This window comes from Hyla sarda, chromosome 1 (genome assembly GCF_029499605.1).
Source record: "Hyla sarda isolate aHylSar1 chromosome 1, aHylSar1.hap1, whole genome shotgun sequence".
NCBI lineage: Eukaryota > Metazoa > Chordata > Amphibia > Anura > Hylidae > Hyla > Hyla sarda.
This window is the reverse complement of record NC_079189.1, coordinates 608,767,040-608,794,178: the sequence shown is the minus strand read 5'-3', so window position 1 is coordinate 608,794,178 and position 27,139 is coordinate 608,767,040. Positions and strand designations below refer to the sequence as shown.

At 42.4% G+C, this 27,139-nt stretch overlaps 1 pseudogene; it reads left to right on the top strand.

The window, feature by feature from the left end:
- Positions 1-838: 838 nt before the first annotated feature.
- Positions 839-27,139, top strand: part of LOC130297517 (zinc finger protein 585A-like) — a 57,221-nt pseudogene continuing 30,920 nt past the window's right edge.

Here is a 27,139-nt window from a genome sequence, read left to right as displayed (position 1 = left end):
ATACATGTATTATAGTGTATATGTCAGAGGACGGTGACTGTAGGTGTCTATGTGGATAAGAAGATGTATGGACACCGACAATAACAGGACAAAATACACTATAATACTATAATACATGTATATACTATAACACTACAATACATGTATATACTATAATACTATAATACATGTATATACTATAACACTATAATACATGTATATACTATAATACATGTATATACTATAATGCTATAATACTATAATACTATAATACATGTATATGCTATAATACTATAATACTTGTATATACTATAATACTATAATACATGTATATACTATAATACTATAATACATGTATATACTATAATACTATAATACATGTATATACTATAATACATGTATATACTATAATATTATAACACATGTATATACTATAATACTATAATACATGTATATACTATAATACAGACATTTAGTGTATTTTGTCCTGTTATTGTCGGTGTCCATACATCTTCTTATCCACATAGACACCTACAGTCACCGTCCTCTGACATATACACTATAATACATGTATATACTATAATACTATAATACATGTATATACTATAATACTATAATACATGTATATACTATAATACTATAATACATGTATATACTATAATACTATAATACATGTATATACTATAATACTATAATACATGTATATACTATAATACTATAATACATGTATATACTATAATACTATAATACATGTATATACTATAATACAGACATTTAGTGTATTTGTCCTGTAATTGTCGGTGTCCATACATCTTCTTATCCACATAGACACCTACAGTCACCGTCCTCTGACATCATTTATCTCTACACTGAGCAGCAGCCCCTGATCATGTGACTCCTCCTCCTCCATGTGACTGATCACCTGACTGTGATATCATCGCAGGTCCTGTTAGTACACTTCCTGTACGGCTCTGTTGTGAAGGTATGTGTATATATTGGTGTGTGTATATGTAGGTATATGTGTGTGTATATATATATATATATATATCTGTGTGTGTGTATATGTAGATATATAGTGTAATGTCCCAGTAGAGGTACACGTTCCTGTACGCCCTGTCAGGTTGAGGCCATCAGTGTCCTGGGGGCTCCCCTTCAGGGTCTCCCTCTGTTGTATCCCTCTTGGTTTAATAAACGTGTGTATGTTCCTTTAATGCATAGACAGGATCCCTATGTCTATATAGTATACAGGACCTGTGGAGGTCTCAAGGACCTGTGAGTAATCCTGTCACATGTTATGTTATACAGTTACATGATCTGTTGTCACATGTTCTCCCAGAGAGCACCAGCTTTAGCCTATGACCCACAGCTTGACCAATGGGCTTTAGTCCAGCCCCCCCACTATATAAAGGGGCGGCCATCTTTAATTAGCTCTCTTAGCTTTATCACCTGTTGCTGAGCACAAGTCTTTGCTGAAGCAGCTACCAGAGATCTCAGGACAAGTGTTCAGCATCTGGAGGCCACAAAGCTAAAGTCTCTCCAGTAAGTCTACAAGTCTATGTCTGCTGTCACTACAACTAGTCCAGTCTAATTACAAGTCCAGTCTAATTACAAGTCGTTTATGACAAGTATATTGGTCCAGCAAGCTGCGAGGTCCTCTGGGTTCTGGTCACATCTCTGGGAGTTCTGGCCTTAGCTGTGAAGATAATTACACCTGTCTTCTCCTCAGTAAAGCCTCCATTTGAACATAACTGGTTGTGGACTCTTTATTCACTACTAGCCTGTGGGATAGCGGAGGATCCTGGTGTGTGGTGTCCCGGAACCCGAAAACTACACTGGCGTCACGAACACATAGCGGTTAATACCAGCCGACCCCAGGGTTAATAACATCTGATCCCACCACTCTCACCGCAACACCCGTGGTCTCGCCATTCACCTCAGTGGCACACCACACATATATATGCGTATATCCTTTTGGGGACGAAGGGGGTACCTCTACGCCCTTGTCTCACACCACTTCTATGACAAGGACTCAGGAGGTGTGTGTGTATATGTATGTATGTGTATGTATATATATATATATATATATATAATCCCAAAATAAAGCAGCACTACTTATCCAGTCCAACCAAAAAATTGGTGCCAGCGTCCCAAAGGACTTGATCAGAGTCCATCCAAGATAAAAACCAGATACAGGCGCAGCACTCCAACAAAATAAGTGATTTAATGTCTCATGTCAGCATTACAACGTTTCAGCTCCTCCTGGAGCTTGAAAAAGGCTCCAGGAGGAGCTGAAACGTTGTAATGCTGACATGAGACATTAAATCACTTATTTTGTTGGAGTGCTGCGCCTGTATCTGGTTTTTATATATATATATATATATATATATATAATATTACAGTTAAAACTAGTTTTTAGTTGAAACTGGTTTTCCCTAGTGAAAACTAGTTTTGACTAAACACCTTTGTGAAAACTAGAATTGACTGCTTGTAGTAATGGGATTACATGAGGAGGAGGTTTGTTACAGTGTGTGATCCCAGTAGTAAGGATATTACATGAGGAGGAGGTTTGTTACAGTGTTTTATCAGTGTGTCACCCCAGTAGTAAGGAGATTACATGGGGAGGAGGTTTGTTACAATGTGTTATCAGTGTGTGACCCCAGTAGTAAGGAGATTACATGAGGAGGAGGTTTGTTACAGTGTGTTATCAGTGTGTGACCCCAGTAGTAAGGAGATTACATGAGGAGGAGGTCTGTTACAGTGTGTGACCCCAGTAGTAAGGAGATTACATGAGGAGGAGGTTTGTTACAGTGTGTTATCAGTGTGTGATCCCAGTAGTAAGGAGATTACATGAGGAGGAGGTCTGTTACAGTGTGTGACCCCAGTAGTAAGGAGATTACATGAGGAGGAGGTTTGTTACAGTGTGTTATCAGTGTGTGGTCCCAGTAGTAAGGAGATTACATGAGGAGGAGGTTTGTTACAGTGTGTTATCAGTGTGTGGTCCCAGTAGTAAGGAGATTACATGAGGAGGAGGTTTGTTACAGTGTGTTATCAGTGTGTGATCCCAATAGTAAGGAGATTACATGAGGAGAAGGTTTGTTACAGTGTGTTATCAGTGTGTGATCCTAGTAGTAAGGAGATTACATGAGGAGAAGGTTTGTTACAGTGTGTTATCAGTGTGTGATCCCAGTAGTAAAGAGATTACATGAGGAGGAGGTTTGTTACAGTGTGTTATCAGTGTGTGATCCCAGTAGTAAGGAGATTACATGAGGAGGAGGTTTGTTACAGTGTGTTATCAGTGTATGACCCCAGTAGTAAGGAGATTACATGAGGAGGAGGTTTGTTACCGTGTGTGACCCCAGTAGTAAGGAGATTACATGAGGAGGAGGTTTGTTACAGTGTGTTATCAGTGTGTGATCCCAGTAGTAAAGAGATTACATGAGGAGGAGGTTTGTTACAGTGTGTTATCAGTGTGTGATCCCAGTAGTAAGGAGATTACATGACAGGGAGGTTTGTTACAGTGTGTTATCAGTGTGTGATCCCAGTAGTAAGGAGATTACATGAGGAGGAGGTTTGTTACAGTGTGTTATCAGTGTGTGATCCCAGTAGTAAGGAGATTACATGAGGAGGAGGTTTGTTACAGTGTGTTATCAGTGTATGACCCCAGTAGTAAGGAGATTACATGAGGAGGAGGTTTGTTACAGTGTGTTATCAGTGTGTGATCCCAGTAGTAAGGAGATTACATGAGGAAGAGGTTTTGTTACAGTGTGTTATCAGTGTGTGACCCCAGTAGTAAGGAGATTACATGACAGGGAGGTTTGTTACAGTGTGTTATCAGTGTGTGATCCCAGTAGTAAGGAGATTACATGAGGAGGAGGTTTGTTACAGTGTGTGACCCCAGTAGTAAGGAGATTACATGAGGAGGAGGTTTGTTACAGTGTGTGATCCCAGTAGTAAGGAGATTACATGAGAAGGGGGTTTGTTACAGTGTGTTATCAGTGTGTGATCCCAGTAGTAAGGAGATTACATGAGAAGGGGGTTTGTTACAGTGTGTTATCAGTGTGTGATCCCAGTAGTAAGGAGATTACATGAGGAGGAGGTTTGTTACAGTGTTATCAGTGTGTGATCCCAGTAGTAAGGAGATTACATGAGGAGGTTTGTTACAGTGTGTTATCAGTGTGTGATCCCAGTAGTAAGGAGATTACATGAGGAGGAGGTTTGTTACAGTGTGTTATCAGTGTGTGATCCCAGTAGTAAGGAAATTACATGAGAAGGGGGTTTGTTACAGTGTGTTATCAGTGTGTGATCCCAGTAGTAAAGAGATTACATGAGGAGGAGGTTTGTTACAATGTGTTATCAGTGTGTGATCCCAGTAGTAAGGAGATTACATGAGGAAGAGGTTTTGTTACAGTGTGTTATCAGTGTGTGATCCCAGTAGTAAGGAGATTACATGAGGAGGAGGTTTGTTACAGTGTGTTATCAGTGTGTGATCCCAGTATTAAGGAGATTACATGAGGAGGAGGTTTGTTACAGTGTGTTATCAGTGTGTGATCCCAGTAGTAAGGAGATTACATGAGGAGGAGGTTTGTTACAGTGTGTTATCAGTGTGTGATCCCAGTAGTAAGGAGATTACATGTGGAGGAGGTTTGTTACAGTGTGTTATCAGTGTGTGATCCAAGTAGTAAGGAGATTACATGAGGAGGAGGTTTGTTACAGTGTTATCAGTGTATGATCCCAGTAGTAAGGAGATTACATGAGGAGGAGGTTTGTTACAGTGTGTTATCAGTGTGTGATCCCAGTAGTAAGGAGATTACATGAGAAGGGGGTTTGTTACAGTGTGTTATCAGTGTGTGATCCCAGTAGTAAGGAGATTACATGAGGAGGAGGTTTGTTACAGTGTGTTATCAGTGTGTGACCCCAGTAGTAAGGAGATTACATGAGGAGGAGGTTTGTTACAGTGTGTGACCCCAGTAGCAAGGAGATTACATGAGGAGGAGGTTTGTTACAGTGTGTTATCAGTGTTTGATCCCGGTAGTAAGGAGATTACATGAGGAGGAGGTTTGTTACAGTGTGTTATCAGTGTGTGATCCCAGTAGTAAGGAGATTACATGAGGAGGAGGTTTGTTACAGTGTGTTATCAGTGTGTGATCCCAGTAGTAAGGAGATTACATGAGGAGGAGGTTTGTTACAGTGTGTTATCAGTGGGTGATCCCAGTAGTAAGGAGATTACATGAGGAGGAGGTTTGTTACAGTGTGTTATCAGTGTGTGATCCCAGTAGTAAGGAGATTACATGAGGAGGAGGTTTGTTACAGTGTGTTATCAGTGTGTGATCCCAGTAGTAAGGAGATTACATGAGGAGGAGGTTTGTTACAGTGTGCTATCAGTGTGTGACCCCAGTAGTAAGGAGATTACATGAGGAGGAGGTTTGTTACAGTGTGTTATCAGTGTGTGACCCCAGTAGTAAGGAGATTACATGAGGAGGAGGTCTGTTACAGTGTGTGACCCCAGTAGTAAGGAGATTACATGAGGAGGAGGTTTGTTACAGTGTGTTATCAGTGTGTGATCCCAGTAGTAAGGAGATTACATGAGGAGGAGGTCTGTTACAGTGTGTGACCCCAGTAGTAAGGAGATTACATGAGGAGGAGGTTTGTTACAGTGTGTTATCAGTGTGTGATCCCAGTAGTAAGGAGATTACATGAGGAGGAGGTCTGTTACAGTGTGTGACCCCAGTAGTAAGGAGATTACATGAGGAGGAGGTTTGTTACAGTGTATGTTATCAGTGTTTGACCCCAGTAGTAAGGAGATTACATGAGGAGGAGGTTTGTTACAGTGTGTTATCAGTGTGTGATCCCAGTAGTAAGGAGATTACATGAGGAAGAGGTTTTGTTACAGTGTGTTATCAGTGTGTGATCCCAGTAGTAAGGAGATTACATGAGGAAGAGGTTTTGTTACAGTGTGTTATCAGTGTGTGATCCCAGTAGTAAGGAGATTACATGAGGAGGAGGTTTGTTACAGTGTGTTATCAGTGTGTGATCCCAGTAGTAAGGAGATTACATGTGGAGGAGGTTTGTTACAGTGTGTTATCAGTGTGTGATCCCAGTAGTAAGGAGGTTACATGAGGAGGAGGTTTGTTACAGTGTGTTATCAGTGTGTGATCCCAGTAGTAAGGAGATTACATGAGGAGAAGGTTTGTTACAGTGTGTTATCAGTGTGTGATCCTAGTAGTAAGGAGATTACATGAGGAGAAGGTTTGTTACAGTGTGTTATCAGTGTGTGATCCCAGTAGTAAGGAGATTACATGAGGAGGAGGTTTGTTACAGTGTGTTATCAGTGTATGACCCCAGTAGTAAGGAGATTACATGAGGAGGAGGTTTGTTACAGTGTGTGACCCCAGTAGTAAGGAGATTACATGAGGAGGAGGTTTGTTACAGTGTGTTATCAGTGTGTGATCCCAGTAGTAAAGAGATTACATGAGGAGGAGGTTTGTTACAGTGTGTTATCAGTGTGTGATCCCAGTAGTAAGGAGATTACATGAGGAGGAGGTTTGTTACAGTGTGTTATCAGTGTATGACCCCAGTAGTAAGGAGATTACATGAGGAGGAGGTTTGTTACAGTGTGTTATCAGTGTATGACCCCAGTAGTAAGGAGATTACATGAGGAGGAGGTTTGTTACAGTGTGTTATCAGTGTGTGACCCCAGTAGTAAGGAGATTACATGACAGGGAGGTTTGTTACAGTGTGTTATCAGTGTGTGATCCCAGTAGTAAGGAGATTACATGAGAAGGGGGTTTGTTACAGTGTGTTATCAGTGTGTGATCCCAGTAGTAAGGAGATTACATGAGGAGGAGGTTTGTTACAGTGTGTTATCAGTGTGTGACCCCAGTAGTAAGGAGATTACATGAGGAGGAGGTTTGTTACAGTGTGTGACCCCAGTAGCAAGGAGATTACATGAGGAGGAGGTTTGTTACAGTGTGTTATCAGTGTGTGATCCCGGTAGTAAGGAGATTACATGAGGAGGAGGTTTGTTACAGTGTGTTATCAGTGTGTGATCCCAGTAGTAAGGAGATTACATGAGGAGGAGGTTTGTTACAGTGTGTTATCAGTGTGTGATCCCAGTAGTAAGGAGATTACATGAGGAGGAGGTTTGTTACAGTGTGTTATCAGTGGGTGATCCCAGTAGTAAGGAGATTACATGAGGAGGAGGTTTGTTACAGTGTGTTATCAGTGTGTGATCCCAGTAGTAAGGAGATTACATGAGGAGGAGGTTTGTTACAGTGTGTTATCAGTGTGTGATCCCAGTAGTAAGGAGATTACATGAGGAGGAGGTTTGTTACAGTGTGCTATCAGTGTGTGATCCCAGTAGTAAGGAGATTACATGTGGAGGAGGTTTGTTACAGTGTGTTATCAGTGTGTGATCCCAGTAGTAAGGAGATTACATGAGGGGGAGGTTTGTTACAGTGTGTTATCAGTGTGAGACCCCAGTAGTAAGGAGATTACATGAGGAGGAGGTTTGTTACAGTGTGTTATCAGTGTGAGACCCCAGTAGTAAGGAGATTACATGAGGAAGAGGTTTGTTACAGTGTATTATCAGTGTGTGATCCCAGTAGTAAGGAGATTACATGAGGAGGAGGTTTGTTACAGTGTGTGACCCCAGTAGTAAGGAGATTACATGAGGAGGTTTGTTACAGTGTGTTATCAGTGTGGGATCCCAGTAGTAAAGAGATTACATGAGGAGGAGGTTTGTTACAGTGTGTCATCCCAGTAGTAAGGAGATTACATGAGGAAGAGGTTTTGTTACAGTGTGTTACAGTGTGTGATCCCAGTAGTAAGGAGATTACATGAGGAGGAGGTTTGTTACAGTGTGTTATCAGTGTGTGATCCCAGTAGTAAGGAGATTACATGAGGAGGAGGTTTGTTACAGTGTTATCAGTGTGTGATCCCAGTAGTAAGGAGATTACATGAGGAGGAGGCTTGTTACAGTTTGTTATCAGTGTGTGATCCCAGTAGTAAGGAGATTACATGTGGAGGAGGTTTGTTACAGTGTGTTATCAGTGTGTGACCCCAGTAGTAATGAGATTGCATGAGGAGGAGGTTTGTTACAGTGTGTTATCAGTGTGTGATCCCAGTAGTAATGAGATTACATGAGGAGGAGGTTTGTTACAGTGTGTTATCAGTGTGTGACCCCAGTAGTAAGGAGATTACATGAGGAGGAGGTTTGTTACAGTGTGTTATCAGTGTGTGATCCCAGTAGTAAGGAGATTACATGAGGAGGAGGTCTGTTACAGTGTTTGACCCCAGTAGTAAGGAGATTACATGAGGAGGAGGTTTGTTACAGTGTGTTATCAGTGTGTGGTCCCAGTAGTAAGGAGATTACATGAGGAGGAGGTTTGTTACAGTGTATGTTATCAGTGTTTGACCCCAGTAGTAAGGAGATTACATGAGGAGGAGGTTTTGTTACAGTGTGTTATCAGTGTGTGATCCCAGTAGTAAGGAGATTACATGAGGAAGAGGTTTTGTTACAGTGTGTTATCAGTGTGTGATCCCAGTAGTAAGGAGATTACATGTGGAGGAGGTTTGTTACAGTGTGTTATCAGTGTGTGATCCCAGTAGTAAGGAGGTTACATGAGGAGGAGGTTTGTTACAGTGTGTTATCAGTGTGTGATCCCAGTAGTAAGGAGATTACATGAGGAGAAGGTTTGTTACAGTGTGTTATCAGTGTGTGATCCTAGTAGTAAGGAGATTACATGAGGAGAAGGTTTGTTACAGTGTGTTATCAGTGTGTGATCCCAGTAGTAAAGAGATTACATGAGGAGGAGGTTTGTTACAGTGTGTTATCAGTGTGTGATCCCAGTAGTAAGGAGATTACATGAGGAGGAGGTTTGTTACAGTGTGTGACCCCAGTAGTAAGGAGATTACATGAGGAGAAGGTTTGTTACAGTGTGTTATCAGTTTGTGATCCCAGTAGTAAAGAGATTACATAAGAGGAGGTTTGTTACAGTGTGTTATCAGTGTATGACCCCAGTAGTAAGGAGATTACATGAGGAGGAGGTTTGTTACAGTGTGTGACCCCAGTAGTAAGGAGATTACATGAGGAGGAGGTTTGTTACAGTGTGTTATCAGTGTGTGATCCCAGTAGTAAAGAGATTACATGAGGAGGAGGTTTGTTACAGTGTGTTATCAGTGTGTGATCCCAGTAGTAAGGAGATTACATGAGGAGGAGGTTTGTTACAGTGTGTTATCAGTGTATGACCCCAGTAGTAAGGAGATTACATGAGGAGGAGGTTTGTTACAGTGTGTTATCAGTGTGTGATCGCAGTAGTAAGGAGATTACATGAGGAAGAGGTTTTGTTACAGTGTGTTATCAGTGTGTGACCCCAGTAGTAAGGAGATTACATGACAGGGAGGTTTGTTACAGTGTGTTATCAGTGTATGACCCCAGTAGTAAGGAGATTACATGAGGAGGAGGTTTGTTACAGTGTGTGACCCCAGTAGCAAGGAGATTACATGAGGAGGAGGTTTGTTACAGTGTGTTATCAGTGTGTGATCCCAGTAGTAAGGAGATTACATGAGGAGGAGGTTTGTTACAGTGTGCTATCAGTGTGTGATCCCAGTAGTAAGGAGATTACATGTGGAGGAGGTTTGTTACAGTGTGTTATCAGTGTGTGATCCCAGTAGTAAGGAGATTACATGAGGGGGAGGTTTGTTACAGTGTGTTATCAGTGTGAGACCCCAGTAGTAAGGAGATTACATGAGGAGGAGGTTTGTTACAGTGTGTTATCAGTGTGTGACCCCAGTAGTAAGGAGATTACATGAGGAGGAGGTTTGTTACAGTGTGTTATCAGTGTGTGACCCCAGTAGTAAGGAGATTACATGAGGAGGAGGTCTGTTACAGTGTGTGACCCCAGTAGTAAGGAGATTACATGAGGAGGAGGTTTGTTACAGTGTGTTATCAGTGTGTGATCCCAGTAGTAAGGAGATTACATGAGGAGGAGGTCTGTTACAGTGTGTGACCCCAGTAGTAAGGAGATTACATGAGGAGGAGGTTTGTTACAGTGTGTTATCAGTGTGTGGTCCCAGTAGTAAGGAGATTACATGAGGAGGAGGTTTGTTACAGTGTGTTATCAGTGTGTGGTCCCAGTAGTAAGGAGATTACATGAGGAGGAGGTTTGTTACAGTGTGTTATCAGTGTGTGATCCCAATAGTAAGGAGATTACATGAGGAGAAGGTTTGTTACAGTGTGTTATCAGTGTGTGATCCCAGTAGTAAGGAGATTACATGAGGAGGAGGTTTGTTACAGTGTTATCAGTGTGTGATCCTAGTAGTAAGGAGATTACATGAGGAGAAGGTTTGTTACAGTGTGTTATCAGTGTGTGATCCCAGTAGTAAAGAGATTACATGAGGAGGAGGTTTGTTACAGTGTGTTATCAGTGTGTGATCCCAGTAGTAAGGAGATTACATGAGGAGGAGGTTTGTTACAGTGTGTTATCAGTGTATGACCCCAGTAGTAAGGAGATTACATGAGGAGGAGGTTTGTTACCGTGTGTGACCCCAGTAGTAAGGAGATTACATGAGGAGGAGGTTTGTTACAGTGTGTTATCAGTGTGTGATCCCAGTAGTAAAGAGATTACATGAGGAGGAGGTTTGTTACAGTGTGTTATCAGTGTGTGATCCCAGTAGTAAGGAGATTACATGACAGGGAGGTTTGTTACAGTGTGTTATCAGTGTGTGATCCCAGTAGTAAGGAGATTACATGAGGAGGAGGTTTGTTACAGTGTGTTATCAGTGTGTGATCCCAGTAGTAAGGAGATTACATGAGGAGGAGGTTTGTTACAGTGTGTTATCAGTGTATGACCCCAGTAGTAAGGAGATTACATGAGGAGGAGGTTTGTTACAGTGTGTTATCAGTGTGTGATCCCAGTAGTAAGGAGATTACATGAGGAAGAGGTTTTGTTACAGTGTGTTATCAGTGTGTGACCCCAGTAGTAAGGAGATTACATGACAGGGAGGTTTGTTACAGTGTGTTATCAGTGTGTGATCCCAGTAGTAAGGAGATTACATGAGGAGGAGGTTTGTTACAGTGTGTGACCCCAGTAGTAAGGAGATTACATGAGGAGGAGGTTTGTTACAGTGTGTGATCCCAGTAGTAAGGAGATTACATGAGAAGGGGGTTTGTTACAGTGTGTTATCAGTGTGTGATCCCAGTAGTAAGGAGATTACATGAGAAGGGGGTTTGTTACAGTGTGTTATCAGTGTGTGATCCCAGTAGTAAGGAGATTACATGAGGAGGAGGTTTGTTACAGTGTTATCAGTGTGTGATCCCAGTAGTAAGGAGATTACATGAGGAGGTTTGTTACAGTGTGTTATCAGTGTGTGATCCCAGTAGTAAGGAGATTACATGAGGAGGAGGTTTGTTACAGTGTGTTATCAGTGTGTGATCCCAGTAGTAGGGAAATTACATGAGAAGGGGGTTTGTTACAGTGTGTTATCAGTGTGTGATCCCAGTAGTAAAGAGATTACATGAGGAGGAGGTTTGTTACAATGTGTTATCAGTGTGTGATCCCAGTAGTAAGGAGATTACATGAGGAAGAGGTTTTGTTACAGTGTGTTATCAGTGTGTGATCCCAGTAGTAAGGAGATTACATGAGGAGGAGGTTTGTTACAGTGTGTTATCAGTGTGTGATCCCAGTATTAAGGAGATTACATGAGGAGGAGGTTTGTTACAGTGTGTTATCAGTGTGTGATCCCAGTAGTAAGGAGATTACATGAGGAGGAGGTTTGTTACAGTGTGTTATCAGTGTGTGATCCCAGTAGTAAGGAGATTACATGTGGAGGAGGTTTGTTACAGTGTGTGATCAGTGTGTGATCCCAGTAGTAAGGAGATTACATGTGGAGGAGGTTTGTTACAGTGTGTTATCAGTGTGTGATCCCAGTAGTAAGGAGATTACATGAGGAGGAGGTTTGTTACAGTGTGTTATCAGTGTGTGATCCAAGTAGTAAGGAGATTACATGAGGAGGAGGTTTGTTACAGTGTTATCAGTGTATGATCCCAGTAGTAAGGAGATTACATGAGGAGGAGGTTTGTTACAGTGTGTTATCAGTGTGTGATCCCAGTAGTAAGGAGATTACATGAGAAGGGGGTTTGTTACAGTGTGTTATCAGTGTGTGATCCCAGTAGTAAGGAGATTACATGAGGAGGAGGTTTGTTACAGTGTGTTATCAGTGTGTGACCCCAGTAGTAAGGAGATTACATGAGGAGGAGGTTTGTTACAGTGTGTGACCCCAGTAGCAAGGAGATTACATGAGGAGGAGGTTTGTTACAGTGTGTTATCAGTGTTTGATCCCGGTAGTAAGGAGATTACATGAGGAGGAGGTTTGTTACAGTGTGTTATCAGTGTGTGATCCCAGTAGTAAGGAGATTACATGAGGAGGAGGTTTGTTACAGTGTGTTATCAGTGTGTGATCCCAGTAGTAAGGAGATTACATGAGGAGGAGGTTTGTTACAGTGTGTTATCAGTGGGTGATCCCAGTAGTAAGGAGATTACATGAGGAGGAGGTTTGTTACAGTGTGTTATCAGTGTGTGATCCCAGTAGTAAGGAGATTACATGAGGAGGAGGTTTGTTACAGTGTGTTATCAGTGTGTGATCCCAGTAGTAAGGAGATTACATGAGGAGGAGGTTTGTTACAGTGTGCTATCAGTGTGTGACCCCAGTAGTAAGGAGATTACATGAGGAGGAGGTTTGTTACAGTGTGTTATCAGTGTGTGACCCCAGTAGTAAGGAGATTACATGAGGAGGAGGTCTGTTACAGTGTGTGACCCCAGTAGTAAGGAGATTACATGAGGAGGAGGTTTGTTACAGTGTGTTATCAGTGTGTGATCCCAGTAGTAAGGAGATTACATGAGGAGGAGGTCTGTTACAGTGTGTGACCCCAGTAGTAAGGAGATTACATGAGGAGGAGGTTTGTTACAGTGTGTTATCAGTGTGTGATCCCAGTAGTAAGGAGATTACATGAGGAGGAGGTCTGTTACAGTGTGTGACCCCAGTAGTAAGGAGATTACATGAGGAGGAGGTTTGTTACAGTGTATGTTATCAGTGTTTGACCCCAGTAGTAAGGAGATTACATGAGGAGGAGGTTTGTTACAGTGTGTTATCAGTGTGTGATCCCAGTAGTAAGGAGATTACATGAGGAAGAGGTTTTGTTACAGTGTGTTATCAGTGTGTGATCCCAGTAGTAAGGAGATTACATGAGGAAGAGGTTTTGTTACAGTGTGTTATCAGTGTGTGATCCCAGTAGTAAGGAGATTACATGAGGAGGAGGTTTGTTACAGTGTGTTATCAGTGTGTGATCCCAGTAGTAAGGAGATTACATGAGGAGGAGGTTTGTTACAGTGTGTTATCAGTGTGTGATCCCAGTAGTAAGGAGATTACATGAGGAGGAGGTTTGTTACAGTGTGTTATCAGTGTGTGATCCCAGTAGTAAGGAGATTACATGTGGAGGAGGTTTGTTACAGTGTGTTATCAGTGTGTGATCCCAGTAGTAAGGAGGTTACATGAGGAGGAGGTTTGTTACAGTGTGTTATCAGTGTGTGATCCCAGTAGTAAGGAGATTACATGAGGAGAAGGTTTGTTACAGTGTGTTATCAGTGTGTGATCCTAGTAGTAAGGAGATTACATGAGGAGAAGGTTTGTTACAGTGTGTTATCAGTGTGTGATCCCAGTAGTAAGGAGATTACATGAGGAGGAGGTTTGTTACAGTGTGTTATCAGTGTATGACCCCAGTAGTAAGGAGATTACATGAGGAGGAGGTTTGTTACAGTGTGTGACCCCAGTAGTAAGGAGATTACATGAGGAGGAGGTTTGTTACAGTGTGTTATCAGTGTGTGATCCCAGTAGTAAAGAGATTACATGAGGAGGAGGTTTGTTACAGTGTGTTATCAGTGTGTGATCCCAGTAGTAAGGAGATTACATGAGGAGGAGGTTTGTTACAGTGTGTTATCAGTGTATGACCCCAGTAGTAAGGAGATTACATGAGGAGGAGGTTTGTTACAGTGTGTTATCAGTGTATGACCCCAGTAGTAAGGAGATTACATGAGGAGGAGGTTTGTTACAGTGTGTTATCAGTGTGTGACCCCAGTAGTAAGGAGATTACATGACAGGGAGGTTTGTTACAGTGTGTTATCAGTGTGTGATCCCAGTAGTAAGGAGATTACATGAGAAGGGGGTTTGTTACAGTGTGTTATCAGTGTGTGATCCCAGTAGTAAGGAGATTACATGAGGAGGAGGTTTGTTACAGTGTGTTATCAGTGTGTGACCCCAGTAGTAAGGAGATTACATGAGGAGGAGGTTTGTTACAGTGTGTGACCCCAGTAGCAAGGAGATTACATGAGGAGGAGGTTTGTTACAGTGTGTTATCAGTGTGTGATCCCGGTAGTAAGGAGATTACATGAGGAGGAGGTTTGTTACAGTGTGTTATCAGTGTGTGATCCCAGTAGTAAGGAGATTACATGAGGAGGAGGTTTGTTACAGTGTGTTATCAGTGTGTGATCCCAGTAGTAAGGAGATTACATGAGGAGGAGGTTTGTTACAGTGTGTTATCAGTGGGTGATCCCAGTAGTAAGGAGATTACATGAGGAGGAGGTTTGTTACAGTGTGTTATCAGTGTGTGATCCCAGTAGTAAGGAGATTACATGAGGAGGAGGTTTGTTACAGTGTGTTATCAGTGTGTGATCCCAGTAGTAAGGAGATTACATGAGGAGGAGGTTTGTTACAGTGTGCTATCAGTGTGTGATCCCAGTAGTAAGGAGATTACATGTGGAGGAGGTTTGTTACAGTGTGTTATCAGTGTGTGATCCCAGTAGTAAGGAGATTACATGAGGGGGAGGTTTGTTACAGTGTGTTATCAGTGTGAGACCCCAGTAGTAAGGAGATTACATGAGGAGGAGGTTTGTTACAGTGTGTTATCAGTGTGAGACCCCAGTAGTAAGGAGATTACATGAGGAAGAGGTTTGTTACAGTGTATTATCAGTGTGTGATCCCAGTAGTAAGGAGATTACATGAGGAGGAGGTTTGTTACAGTGTGTGACCCCAGTAGTAAGGAGATTACATGAGGAGGTTTGTTACAGTGTGTTATCAGTGTGGGATCCCAGTAGTAAAGAGATTACATGAGGAGGAGGTTTGTTACAGTGTGTCATCCCAGTAGTAAGGAGATTACATGAGGAAGAGGTTTTGTTACAGTGTGTTACAGTGTGTGATCCCAGTAGTAAGGAGATTACATGAGGAGGAGGTTTGTTACAGTGTGTTATCAGTGTGTGATCCCAGTAGTAAGGAGATTACATGAGGAGGAGGTTTGTTACAGTGTTATCAGTGTGTGATCCCAGTAGTAAGGAGATTACATGAGGAGGAGGCTTGTTACAGTGTGTTATCAGTGTGTGATCCCAGTAGTAAGGAGATTACATGTGGAGGAGGTTTGTTACAGTGTGTTATCAGTGTGTGACCCCAGTAGTAATGAGATTGCATGAGGAGGAGGTTTGTTACAGTGTGTTATCAGTGTGTGATCCCAGTAGTAATGAGATTACATGAGGAGGAGGTTTGTTACAGTGTGTTATCAGTGTGTGACCCCAGTAGTAAGGAGATTACATGAGGAGGAGGTTTGTTACAGTGTGTTATCAGTGTGTGATCCCAGTAGTAAGGAGATTACATGAGGAGGAGGTCTGTTACAGTGTTTGACCCCAGTAGTAAGGAGATTACATGAGGAGGAGGTTTGTTACAGTGTGTTATCAGTGTGTGGTCCCAGTAGTAAGGAGATTACATGAGGAGGAGGTTTGTTACAGTGTATGTTATCAGTGTTTGACCCCAGTAGTAAGGAGATTACATGAGGAGGAGGTTTTGTTACAGTGTGTTATCAGTGTGTGATCCCAGTAGTAAGGAGATTACATGAGGAAGAGGTTTTGTTACAGTGTGTTATCAGTGTGTGATCCCAGTAGTAAGGAGATTACATGTGGAGGAGGTTTGTTACAGTGTGTTATCAGTGTGTGATCCCAGTAGTAAGGAGATTACATGAGGAGGAGGTTTGTTACAGTGTGTTATCAGTGTGTGATCCCAGTATTAAGGAGATTACATGAGGAGGAGGTTTGTTACAGTGTGTTATCAGTGTGTGATCCCAGTAGTAAGGAGATTACATGAGGAGGAGGTTTGTTACAGTGTGTTATCAGTGTGTGATCCCAGTAGTAAGGAGATTACATGTGGAGGAGGTTTGTTACAGTGTGTGATCAGTGTGTGATCCCAGTAGTAAGGAGATTACATGTGGAGGAGGTTTGTTACAGTGTGTTATCAGTGTGTGATCCCAGTAGTAAGGAGATTACATGAGGAGGAGGTTTGTTACAGTGTGTTATCAGTGTGTGATCCAAGTAGTAAGGAGATTACATGAGGAGGAGGTTTGTTACAGTGTTATCAGTGTATGATCCCAGTAGTAAGGAGATTACATGAGGAGGAGGTTTGTTACAGTGTGTTATCAGTGTGTGATCCCAGTAGTAAGGAGATTACATGAGAAGGGGGTTTGTTACAGTGTGTTATCAGTGTGTGATCCCAGTAGTAAGGAGATTACATGAGGAGGAGGTTTGTTACAGTGTGTTATCAGTGTGTGACCCCAGTAGTAAGGAGATTACATGAGGAGGAGGTTTGTTACAGTGTGTGACCCCAGTAGCAAGGAGATTACATGAGGAGGAGGTTTGTTACAGTGTGTTATCAGTGTTTGATCCCGGTAGTAAGGAGATTACATGAGGAGGAGGTTTGTTACAGTGTGTTATCAGTGTGTGATCCCAGTAGTAAGGAGATTACATGAGGAGGAGGTTTGTTACAGTGTGTTATCAGTGTGTGATCCCAGTAGTAAGGAGATTACATGAGGAGGAGGTTTGTTACAGTGTGTTATCAGTGGGTGATCCCAGTAGTAAGGAGATTACATGAGGAGGAGGTTTGTTACAGTGTGTTATCAGTGTGTGATCCCAGTAGTAAGGAGATTACATGAGGAGGAGGTTTGTTACAGTGTGTTATCAGTGTGTGATCCCAGTAGTAAGGAGATTACATGAGGAGGAGGTTTGTTACAGTGTGCTATCAGTGTGTGACCCCAGTAGTAAGGAGATTACATGAGGAGGAGGTTTGTTACAGTGTGTTATCAGTGTGTGACCCCAGTAGTAAGGAGATTACATGAGGAGGAGGTCTGTTACAGTGTGTGACCCCAGTAGTAAGGAGATTACATGAGGAGGAGGTTTGTTACAGTGTGTTATCAGTGTGTGATCCCAGTAGTAAGGAGATTACATGAGGAGGAGGTCTGTTACAGTGTGTGACCCCAGTAGTAAGGAGATTACATGAGGAGGAGGTTTGTTACAGTGTGTTATCAGTGTGTGATCCCAGTAGTAAGGAGATTACATGAGGAGGAGGTCTGTTACAGTGTGTGACCCCAGTAGTAAGGAGATTACATGAGGAGGAGGTTTGTTACAGTGTATGTTATCAGTGTTTGACCCCAGTAGTAAGGAGATTACATGAGGAGGAGGTTTGTTACAGTGTGTTATCAGTGTGTGATCCCAGTAGTAAGGAGATTACATGAGGAAGAGGTTTTGTTACAGTGTGTTATCAGTGTGTGATCCCAGTAGTAAGGAGATTACATGAGGAAGAGGTTTTGTTACAGTGTGTTATCAGTGTGTGATCCCAGTAGTAAGGAGATTACATGAGGAGGAGGTTTGTTACAGTGTGTTATCAGTGTGTGATCCCAGTAGTAAGGAGATTACATGAGGAGGAGGTTTGTTACAGTGTGTTATCAGTGTGTGATCCCAGTAGTAAGGAGATTACATGAGGAGGAGGTTTGTTACAGTGTGTTATCAGTGTGTGATCCCAGTAGTAAGGAGATTACATGTGGAGGAGGTTTGTTACAGTGTGTTATCAGTGTGTGATCCCAGTAGTAAGGAGGTTACATGAGGAGGAGGTTTGTTACAGTGTGTTATCAGTGTGTGATCCCAGTAGTAAGGAGATTACATGAGGAGAAGGTTTGTTACAGTGTGTTATCAGTGTGTGATCCTAGTAGTAAGGAGATTACATGAGGAGAAGGTTTGTTACAGTGTGTTATCAGTGTGTGATCCCAGTAGTAAGGAGATTACATGAGGAGGAGGTTTGTTACAGTGTGTTATCAGTGTATGACCCCAGTAGTAAGGAGATTACATGAGGAGGAGGTTTGTTACAGTGTGTGACCCCAGTAGTAAGGAGATTACATGAGGAGGAGGTTTGTTACAGTGTGTTATCAGTGTGTGATCCCAGTAGTAAAGAGATTACATGAGGAGGAGGTTTGTTACAGTGTGTTATCAGTGTGTGATCCCAGTAGTAAGGAGATTACATGAGGAGGAGGTTTGTTACAGTGTGTTATCAGTGTATGACCCCAGTAGTAAGGAGATTACATGAGGAGGAGGTTTGTTACAGTGTGTTATCAGTGTATGACCCCAGTAGTAAGGAGATTACATGAGGAGGAGGTTTGTTACAGTGTGTTATCAGTGTGTGACCCCAGTAGTAAGGAGATTACATGACAGGGAGGTTTGTTACAGTGTGTTATCAGTGTGTGATCCCAGTAGTAAGGAGATTACATGAGAAGGGGGTTTGTTACAGTGTGTTATCAGTGTGTGATCCCAGTAGTAAGGAGATTACATGAGGAGGAGGTTTGTTACAGTGTGTTATCAGTGTGTGACCCCAGTAGTAAGGAGATTACATGAGGAGGAGGTTTGTTACAGTGTGTGACCCCAGTAGCAAGGAGATTACATGAGGAGGAGGTTTGTTACAGTGTGTTATCAGTGTGTGATCCCGGTAGTAAGGAGATTACATGAGGAGGAGGTTTGTTACAGTGTGTTATCAGTGTGTGATCCCAGTAGTAAGGAGATTACATGAGGAGGAGGTTTGTTACAGTGTGTTATCAGTGTGTGATCCCAGTAGTAAGGAGATTACATGAGGAGGAGGTTTGTTACAGTGTGTTATCAGTGGGTGATCCCAGTAGTAAGGAGATTACATGAGGAGGAGGTTTGTTACAGTGTGTTATCAGTGTGTGATCCCAGTAGTAAGGAGATTACATGAGGAGGAGGTTTGTTACAGTGTGTTATCAGTGTGTGATCCCAGTAGTAAGGAGATTACATGAGGAGGAGGTTTGTTACAGTGTGCTATCAGTGTGTGATCCCAGTAGTAAGGAGATTACATGTGGAGGAGGTTTGTTACAGTGTGTTATCAGTGTGTGATCCCAGTAGTAAGGAGATTACATGAGGGGGAGGTTTGTTACAGTGTGTTATCAGTGTGAGACCCCAGTAGTAAGGAGATTACATGAGGAGGAGGTTTGTTACAGTGTGTTATCAGTGTGAGACCCCAGTAGTAAGGAGATTACATGAGGAAGAGGTTTGTTACAGTGTATTATCAGTGTGTGATCCCAGTAGTAAGGAGATTACATGAGGAGGAGGTTTGTTACAGTGTGTGACCCCAGTAGTAAGGAGATTACATGAGGAGGTTTGTTACAGTGTGTTATCAGTGTGGGATCCCAGTAGTAAAGAGATTACATGAGGAGGAGGTTTGTTACAGTGTGTCATCCCAGTAGTAAGGAGATTACATGAGGAAGAGGTTTTGTTACAGTGTGTTACAGTGTGTGATCCCAGTAGTAAGGAGATTACATGAGGAGGAGGTTTGTTACAGTGTGTTATCAGTGTGTGATCCCAGTAGTAAGGAGATTACATGAGGAGGAGGTTTGTTACAGTGTTATCAGTGTGTGATCCCAGTAGTAAGGAGATTACATGAGGAGGAGGCTTGTTACAGTGTGTTATCAGTGTGTGATCCCAGTAGTAAGGAGATTACATGTGGAGGAGGTTTGTTACAGTGTGTTATCAGTGTGTGACCCCAGTAGTAATGAGATTGCATGAGGAGGAGGTTTGTTACAGTGTGTTATCAGTGTGTGATCCCAGTAGTAATGAGATTACATGAGGAGGAGGTTTGTTACAGTGTGTTATCAGTGTGTGACCCCAGTAGTAAGGAGATTACATGAGGAGGAGGTTTGTTACAGTGTGTTATCAGTGTGTGATCCCAGTAGTAAGGAGATTACATGAGGAGGAGGTCTGTTACAGTGTTTGACCCCAGTAGTAAGGAGATTACATGAGGAGGAGGTTTGTTACAGTGTGTTATCAGTGTGTGGTCCCAGTAGTAAGGAGATTACATGAGGAGGAGGTTTGTTACAGTGTATGTTATCAGTGTTTGACCCCAGTAGTAAGGAGATTACATGAGGAGGAGGTTTTGTTACAGTGTGTTATCAGTGTGTGATCCCAGTAGTAAGGAGATTACATGAGGAAGAGGTTTTGTTACAGTGTGTTATCAGTGTGTGATCCCAGTAGTAAGGAGATTACATGTGGAGGAGGTTTGTTACAGTGTGTTATCAGTGTGTGATCCCAGTAGTAAGGAGGTTACATGAGGAGGAGGTTTGTTACAGTGTGTTATCAGTGTGTGATCCCAGTAGTAAGGAGATTACATGAGGAGAAGGTTTGTTACAGTGTGTTATCAGTGTGTGATCCTAGTAGTAAGGAGATTACATGAGGAGAAGGTTTGTTACAGTGTGTTATCAGTGTGTGATCCCAGTAGTAAAGAGATTACATGAGGAGGAGGTTTGTTACAGTGTGTTATCAGTGTGTGATCCCAGTAGTAAGGAGATTACATGAGGAGGAGGTTTGTTACAGTGTGTGACCCCAGTAGTAAGGAGATTACATGAGGAGAAGGTTTGTTACAGTGTGTTATCAGTTTGTGATCCCAGTAGTAAAGAGATTACATAAGAGGAGGTTTGTTACAGTGTGTTATCAGTGTATGACCCCAGTAGTAAGGAGATTACATGAGGAGGAGGTTTGTTACAGTGTGTGACCCCAGTAGTAAGGAGATTACATGAGGAGGAGGTTTGTTACAGTGTGTTATCAGTGTGTGATCCCAGTAGTAAAGAGATTACATGAGGAGGAGGTTTGTTACAGTGTGTTATCAGTGTGTGATCCCAGTAGTAAGGAGATTACATGAGGAGGAGGTTTGTTACAGTGTGTTATCAGTGTATGACCCCAGTAGTAAGGAGATTACATGAGGAGGAGGTTTGTTACAGTGTGTTATCAGTGTGTGATCGCAGTAGTAAGGAGATTACATGAGGAAGAGGTTTTGTTACAGTGTGTTATCAGTGTGTGACCCCAGTAGTAAGGAGATTACATGACAGGGAGGTTTGTTACAGTGTGTTATCAGTGTATGACCCCAGTAGTAAGGAGATTACATGAGGAGGAGGTTTGTTACAGTGTGTGACCCCAGTAGCAAGGAGATTACATGAGGAGGAGGTTTGTTACAGTGTGTTATCAGTGTGTGATCCCAGTAGTAAGGAGATTACATGAGGAGGAGGTTTGTTACAGTGTGCTATCAGTGTGTGATCCCAGTAGTAAGGAGATTACATGTGGAGGAGGTTTGTTACAGTGTGTTATCAGTGTGTGATCCCAGTAGTAAGGAGATTACATGAGGGGGAGGTTTGTTACAGTGTGTTATCAGTGTGAGACCCCAGTAGTAAGGAGATTACATGAGGAGGAGGTTTGTTACAGTGTGTTATCAGTGTGAGACCCCAGTAGTAAGGAGATTACATGAGGAAGAGGTTTGTTACAGTGTGTTATCAGTGTATGACCCCAGTAGTAAGGAGATTACATGAGGAGGAGGTTTGTTACAGTGTGTGACCCCAGTAGTAAGAAGATTACATGAGGAGGTTTGTTACAGTGTGTTATCAGTGTGGGATCCCAGTAGTAAAGAGATTACATGAGGAGGAGGTTTGTTACAGTGTGTCATCCCAGTAGTAAGGAGATTACATGAGGAAGAGGTTTTGTTACAGTGTGTTACAGTGTGTGATCCCAGTAGTAAGGAGATTACATGAGGAGGAGGTTTGTTACAGTGTGTTATCAGTGTGTGATCCCAGTAGTAAGGAGATTACATGAGGAGGAGGTTTGTTACAGTGTTATCAGTGTGTGATCCCAGTAGTAAGGAGATTACATGAGGAGGAGGTTTGTTACAGTGTGTTATCAGTGTGTGACCCCAGTAGTAAGGAGGTTACATGAGGAGGAGGTTTGTTACAGTGTGTTATCAGTGTGTGATCCCAGTAGTAAGGAGATTACATGTGGAGGAGGTTTGTTACAGTGTGTTATCAGTGTGTGATCCCAGTAGTAAGGAGATTACATGAGGGGGAGGTTTGTTACAGTGTGTTATCAGTGTGAGACCCCAGTAGTAAGGAGATTACATGAGGAGGAGGTTTGTTACAGTGTGTTATCAGTGTGAGACCCCAGTAGTAAGGAGATTACATGAGGAAGAGGTTTGTTACAGTGTGTTATCAGTGTATGACCCCAGTAGTAAGGAGATTACATGAGGAGGAGGTTTGTTACAGTGTGTGACCCCAGTAGTAAGGAGATTACATGAGGAGGTTTGTTACAGTGTGTTATCAGTGTGGGATCCCAGTAGTAAAGAGATTACATGAGGAGGAGGTTTGTTACAGTGTGTCATCCCAGTAGTAAGGAGATTACATGAGGAAGAGGTTTTGTTACAGTGTGTTACAGTGTGTGATCCCAGTAGTAAGGAGATTACATGAGGAGGAGGTTTGTTACAGTGTGTTATCAGTGTGTGATCCCAGTAGTAAGGAGATTACATGAGGAGGAGGTTTGTTACAGTGTTATCAGTGTGTGATCCCAGTAGTAAGGAGATTACATGAGGAGGAGGCTTGTTACAGTGTGTTATCAGTGTGTGATCCAAGTAGTAAGGAGATTACATGAGGAGGAGGTTTGTTACAGTGTGTTATCAGTGTGTGACCCCAGTAGTAAGGAGATTACATGAGGAGGAGGTTTGTTATCAGTGTGTGATCCCAGTAGTAAGGAGATTACATGTGGAGGAGGTTTGTTACAGTGTTATCAGTGTGTGATCCCAGTAGTAAGGAGATTACATGAGGTGGAGGTTTGTTACAGTGTGTTATCAGTGTGTGACCCCAGTAGTAAGGAGATTACATGAGGAGGAGGTTTGTTACAGTGTGTTATCAGTGTGTGATCCCAGTAGTAAGGAGATTACATGAGGAGGAGGTTTGTTACAGTGTGTTATCAGTGTGTGATCCCAGTAGTAAGGAGATTACATGAGGAGGAGGTTTGTTACAGTGTGTTATCAGTGTGTGATCCCAGTAGTAAGGAGGTTACATGAGGAGGAGGTTTGTTACAGTGTGTTATCAGTGTGTGACCCCAGTAGTAAGGAGATTACATGAGGAGGAGGTATGTTACAGTGTGTTATCAGTGTGTGATCCCAGTAGTAAGGAGATTACATGAGGAAGAGGTTTTGTTACAGTGTGTTATCAGTGTGTGACCCCAGTAGTAAGGAGATTACATGAGGAGGAGGTTTGTTACAGTGTGTTATCAGTGTGTGATCCCAGTAGTAAGGAGATTACATGAGGAGGAGGTTTGTTACAGTGTGTTATCAGTGTGTGATCCCAGTAGTAAGGAAATTACATGATAAGGGGGTTTGTTACAGTGTGTTATCAGTGTGTGATCCCAGTAGTAATGAGATTACATGAGGAGGAGGTTTGTTACAGTGTGTTATCAGTGTGTGACCCCAGTAATAAGGAGATTACATGAGGAGGAGGTTTGTTACAGTGTGTTATCAGTGTGTGACCCCAGTAGTACGGAGATTACATGAGGAGGAGGTTTGTTACAGTGTGTTATCAGTGTGTGACCCCAGTAGTAAGGAGATTACATGAGGAGGAGGTTTGTTACAGTGTGTTATCAGTGTGTGATCCCAGTAGTAATGAGATTACATGAGGAGGAGGTTTGTTACAGTGTGTTATCAGTGTGTGACCCCAGTAGTAAGGAAATTACATGAGGAGGAGGTTTGTTACAGTGTGTTATCAGTGTGTGACCCCAGTAGTAAGGAGATTACATGAGGAGGTTTGTTACAGTGTGTTATCAGTGTGTGATCCCAGTAGTAAGGAGATTACATGAGGAGGAGGTTTGTTACAGTGTGTTATCAGTGTGAGACCCCAGTAGTAAGGAGATTACATGAGGAGGAGGTTTGTTACAGTGTGTTATCAGTGTGAGACCCCAGTAGTAAGGAGATTACATGAGGAAGAGGTTTGTTACAGTGTGTTATCAGTGTATGACCCCAGTAGTAAGGAGATTACATGAGGAGGAGGTTTGTTACAGTGTGTGACCCCAGTAGTAAGGAGATTACATGAGGAGGTTTGTTACAGTGTGTTATCAGTGTGGGATCCCAGTAGTAAAGAGATTACATGAGGAGGAGGTTTGTTACAGTGTGTCATCCCAGTAGTAAGGAGATTACATGAGGAAGAGGTTTTGTTACAGTGTGTTACAGTGTGTGATCCCAGTAGTAAGGAGATTACATGAGGAGGAGGTTTGTTACAGTGTGTTATCAGTGTGTGATCCCAGTAGTAAGGAGATTACATGAGGAGGAGGTTTGTTACTGTGTTATCAGTGTGTGATCCCAGTAGTAAGGAGATTACATGAGGAGGAGGTTTGTTACAGTGTGTTATCAGTGTGTGACCCCAGTAGTAAGGAGGTTACATGAGGAGGAGGTTTGTTACAGTGTGTTATCAGTGTGTGATCCCAGTAGTAAGGAGATTACATGTGGAGGAGGTTTGTTACAGTGTGTTATCAGTGTGTGATCCCAGTAGTAAGGAGATTACATGAGGGGGAGGTTTGTTACAGTGTGTTATCAGTGTGAGACCCCAGTAGTAAGGAGATTACATGAGGAGGAGGTTTGTTACAGTGTGTTATCAGTGTGAGACCCCAGTAGTAAGGAGATTACATGAGGAAGAGGTTTGTTACAGTGTGTTATCAGTGTGTGATCCCAGTAGTAAGGAGATTACATGAGGAGGAGGTTTGTTACAGTGTTATCAGTGTGTGATCCCAGTAGTAAGGAGATTACATGAGGAGGAGGTTTGTTACAGTGTGTTATCAGTGTGTGACCCCAGTAGTAAGGAGGTTACATGAGGAGGAGGTTTGTTACAGTGTGTTATCAGTGTGTGATCCCAGTAGTAAGGAGATTACATGTGGAGGAGGTTTGTTACAGTGTGTTATCAGTGTGTGATCCCAGTAGTAAGGAGATTACATGAGGGGGAGGTTTGTTACAGTGTGTTATCAGTGTGAGACCCCAGTAGTAAGGAGATTACATGAGGAGGAGGTTTGTTACAGTGTGTTATCAGTGTGAGACCCCAGTAGTAAGGAGATTACATGAGGAAGAGGTTTGTTACAGTGTATTATCAGTGTGTGATCCCAGTAGTAAGGAGATTACATGAGGAAGAGGTTTGTTACAGTGTGTTATCAGTGTATGACCCCAGTAGTAAGGAGATTACATGAGGAGGAGGTTTGTTACAGTGTGTGACCCCAGTAGTAAGGAGATTACATGAGGAGGTTTGTTACAGTGTGTTATCAGTGTGGGATCCCAGTAGTAAAGAGATTACATGAGGAGGAGGTTTGTTACAGTGTGTCATCCCAGTAGTAAGGAGATTACATGAGGAAGAGGTTTTGTTACAGTGTGTTACAGTGTGTGATCCCAGTAGTAAGGAGATTACATGAGGAGGAGGTTTGTTACAGTGTGTTATCAGTGTGTGATCCCAGTAGTAAGGAGATTACATGAGGAGGAGGTTTGTTACAGTGTTATCAGTGTGTGATCCCAGTAGTAAGGAGATTACATGAGGAGGAGGCTTGTTACAGTGTGTTATCAGTGTGTGATCCCAGTAGTAAGGAGATTACATGAGGAGGAGGTTTGTTACAGTGTTATCAGTGTGTGATCCCAGTAGTAAGGAGATTACATGAGGAGGAGGCTTGTTACAGTGTGTTATCAGTGTGTGATCCCAGTAGTAAGGAGATTACATGAGGGGGAGGTTTGTTACAGTGTGTTATCAGTGTGTGACCCCAGTAGTAAGGAGGTTACATGAGGAGGAGGTTTGTTACAGTGTGTTATCAGTGTGTGATCCCAGTAGTAAGGAGATTACATGAGGAGGAGGTCTGTTACAGTGTGTGACCCCAGTAGTAAGGAGATTACATGAGGAGGAGGTTTGTTACAGTGTGTTATCAGTGTGTGGTCCCAGTAGTAAGGAGATTACATGAGGAGGAGGTTTGTTACAGTGTATGTTATCAGTGTTTGACCCCAGTAGTAAGGAGATTACATGAGGAGGAGGTTTTGTTACAGTGTGTTATCAGTGTGTGATCCCAGTAGTAAGGAGATTACATGAGGAAGAGGTTTTGTTACAGTGTGTTATCAGTGTGTGATCCCAGTAGTAAGGAGATTACATGTGGAGGAGGTTTGTTACAGTGTGTTATCAGTGTGTGATCCCAGTAGTAAGGAGGTTACATGAGGAGGAGGTTTGTTACAGTGTGTTATCAGTGTGTGATCCCAGTAGTAAGGAGATTACATGAGGAGAAGGTTTGTTACAGTGTGTTATCAGTGTGTGATCCTAGTAGTAAGGAGATTACATGAGGAGAAGGTTTGTTACAGTGTGTTATCAGTGTGTGATCCCAGTAGTAAAGAGATTACATGAGGAGGAGGTTTGTTACAGTGTGTTATCAGTGTGTGATCCCAGTAGTAAGGAGATTACATGAGGAGGAGGTTTGTTACAGTGTGTGACCCCAGTAGTAAGGAGATTACATGAGGAGAAGGTTTGTTACAGTGTGTTATCAGTTTGTGATCCCAGTAGTAAAGAGATTACATAAGAGGAGGTTTGTTACAGTGTGTTATCAGTGTATGACCCCAGTAGTAAGGAGATTACATGAGGAGGAGGTTTGTTACAGTGTGTGACCCCAGTAGTAAGGAGATTACATGAGGAGGAGGTTTGTTACAGTGTGTTATCAGTGTGTGATCCCAGTAGTAAAGAGATTACATGAGGAGGAGGTTTGTTACAGTGTGTTATCAGTGTGTGATCCCAGTAGTAAGGAGATTACATGAGGAGGAGGTTTGTTACAGTGTGTTATCAGTGTATGACCCCAGTAGTAAGGAGATTACATGAGGAGGAGGTTTGTTACAGTGTGTTATCAGTGTGTGATCCCAGTAGTAAGGAGATTACATGAGGAAGAGGTTTTGTTACAGTGTGTTATCAGTGTGTGACCCCAGT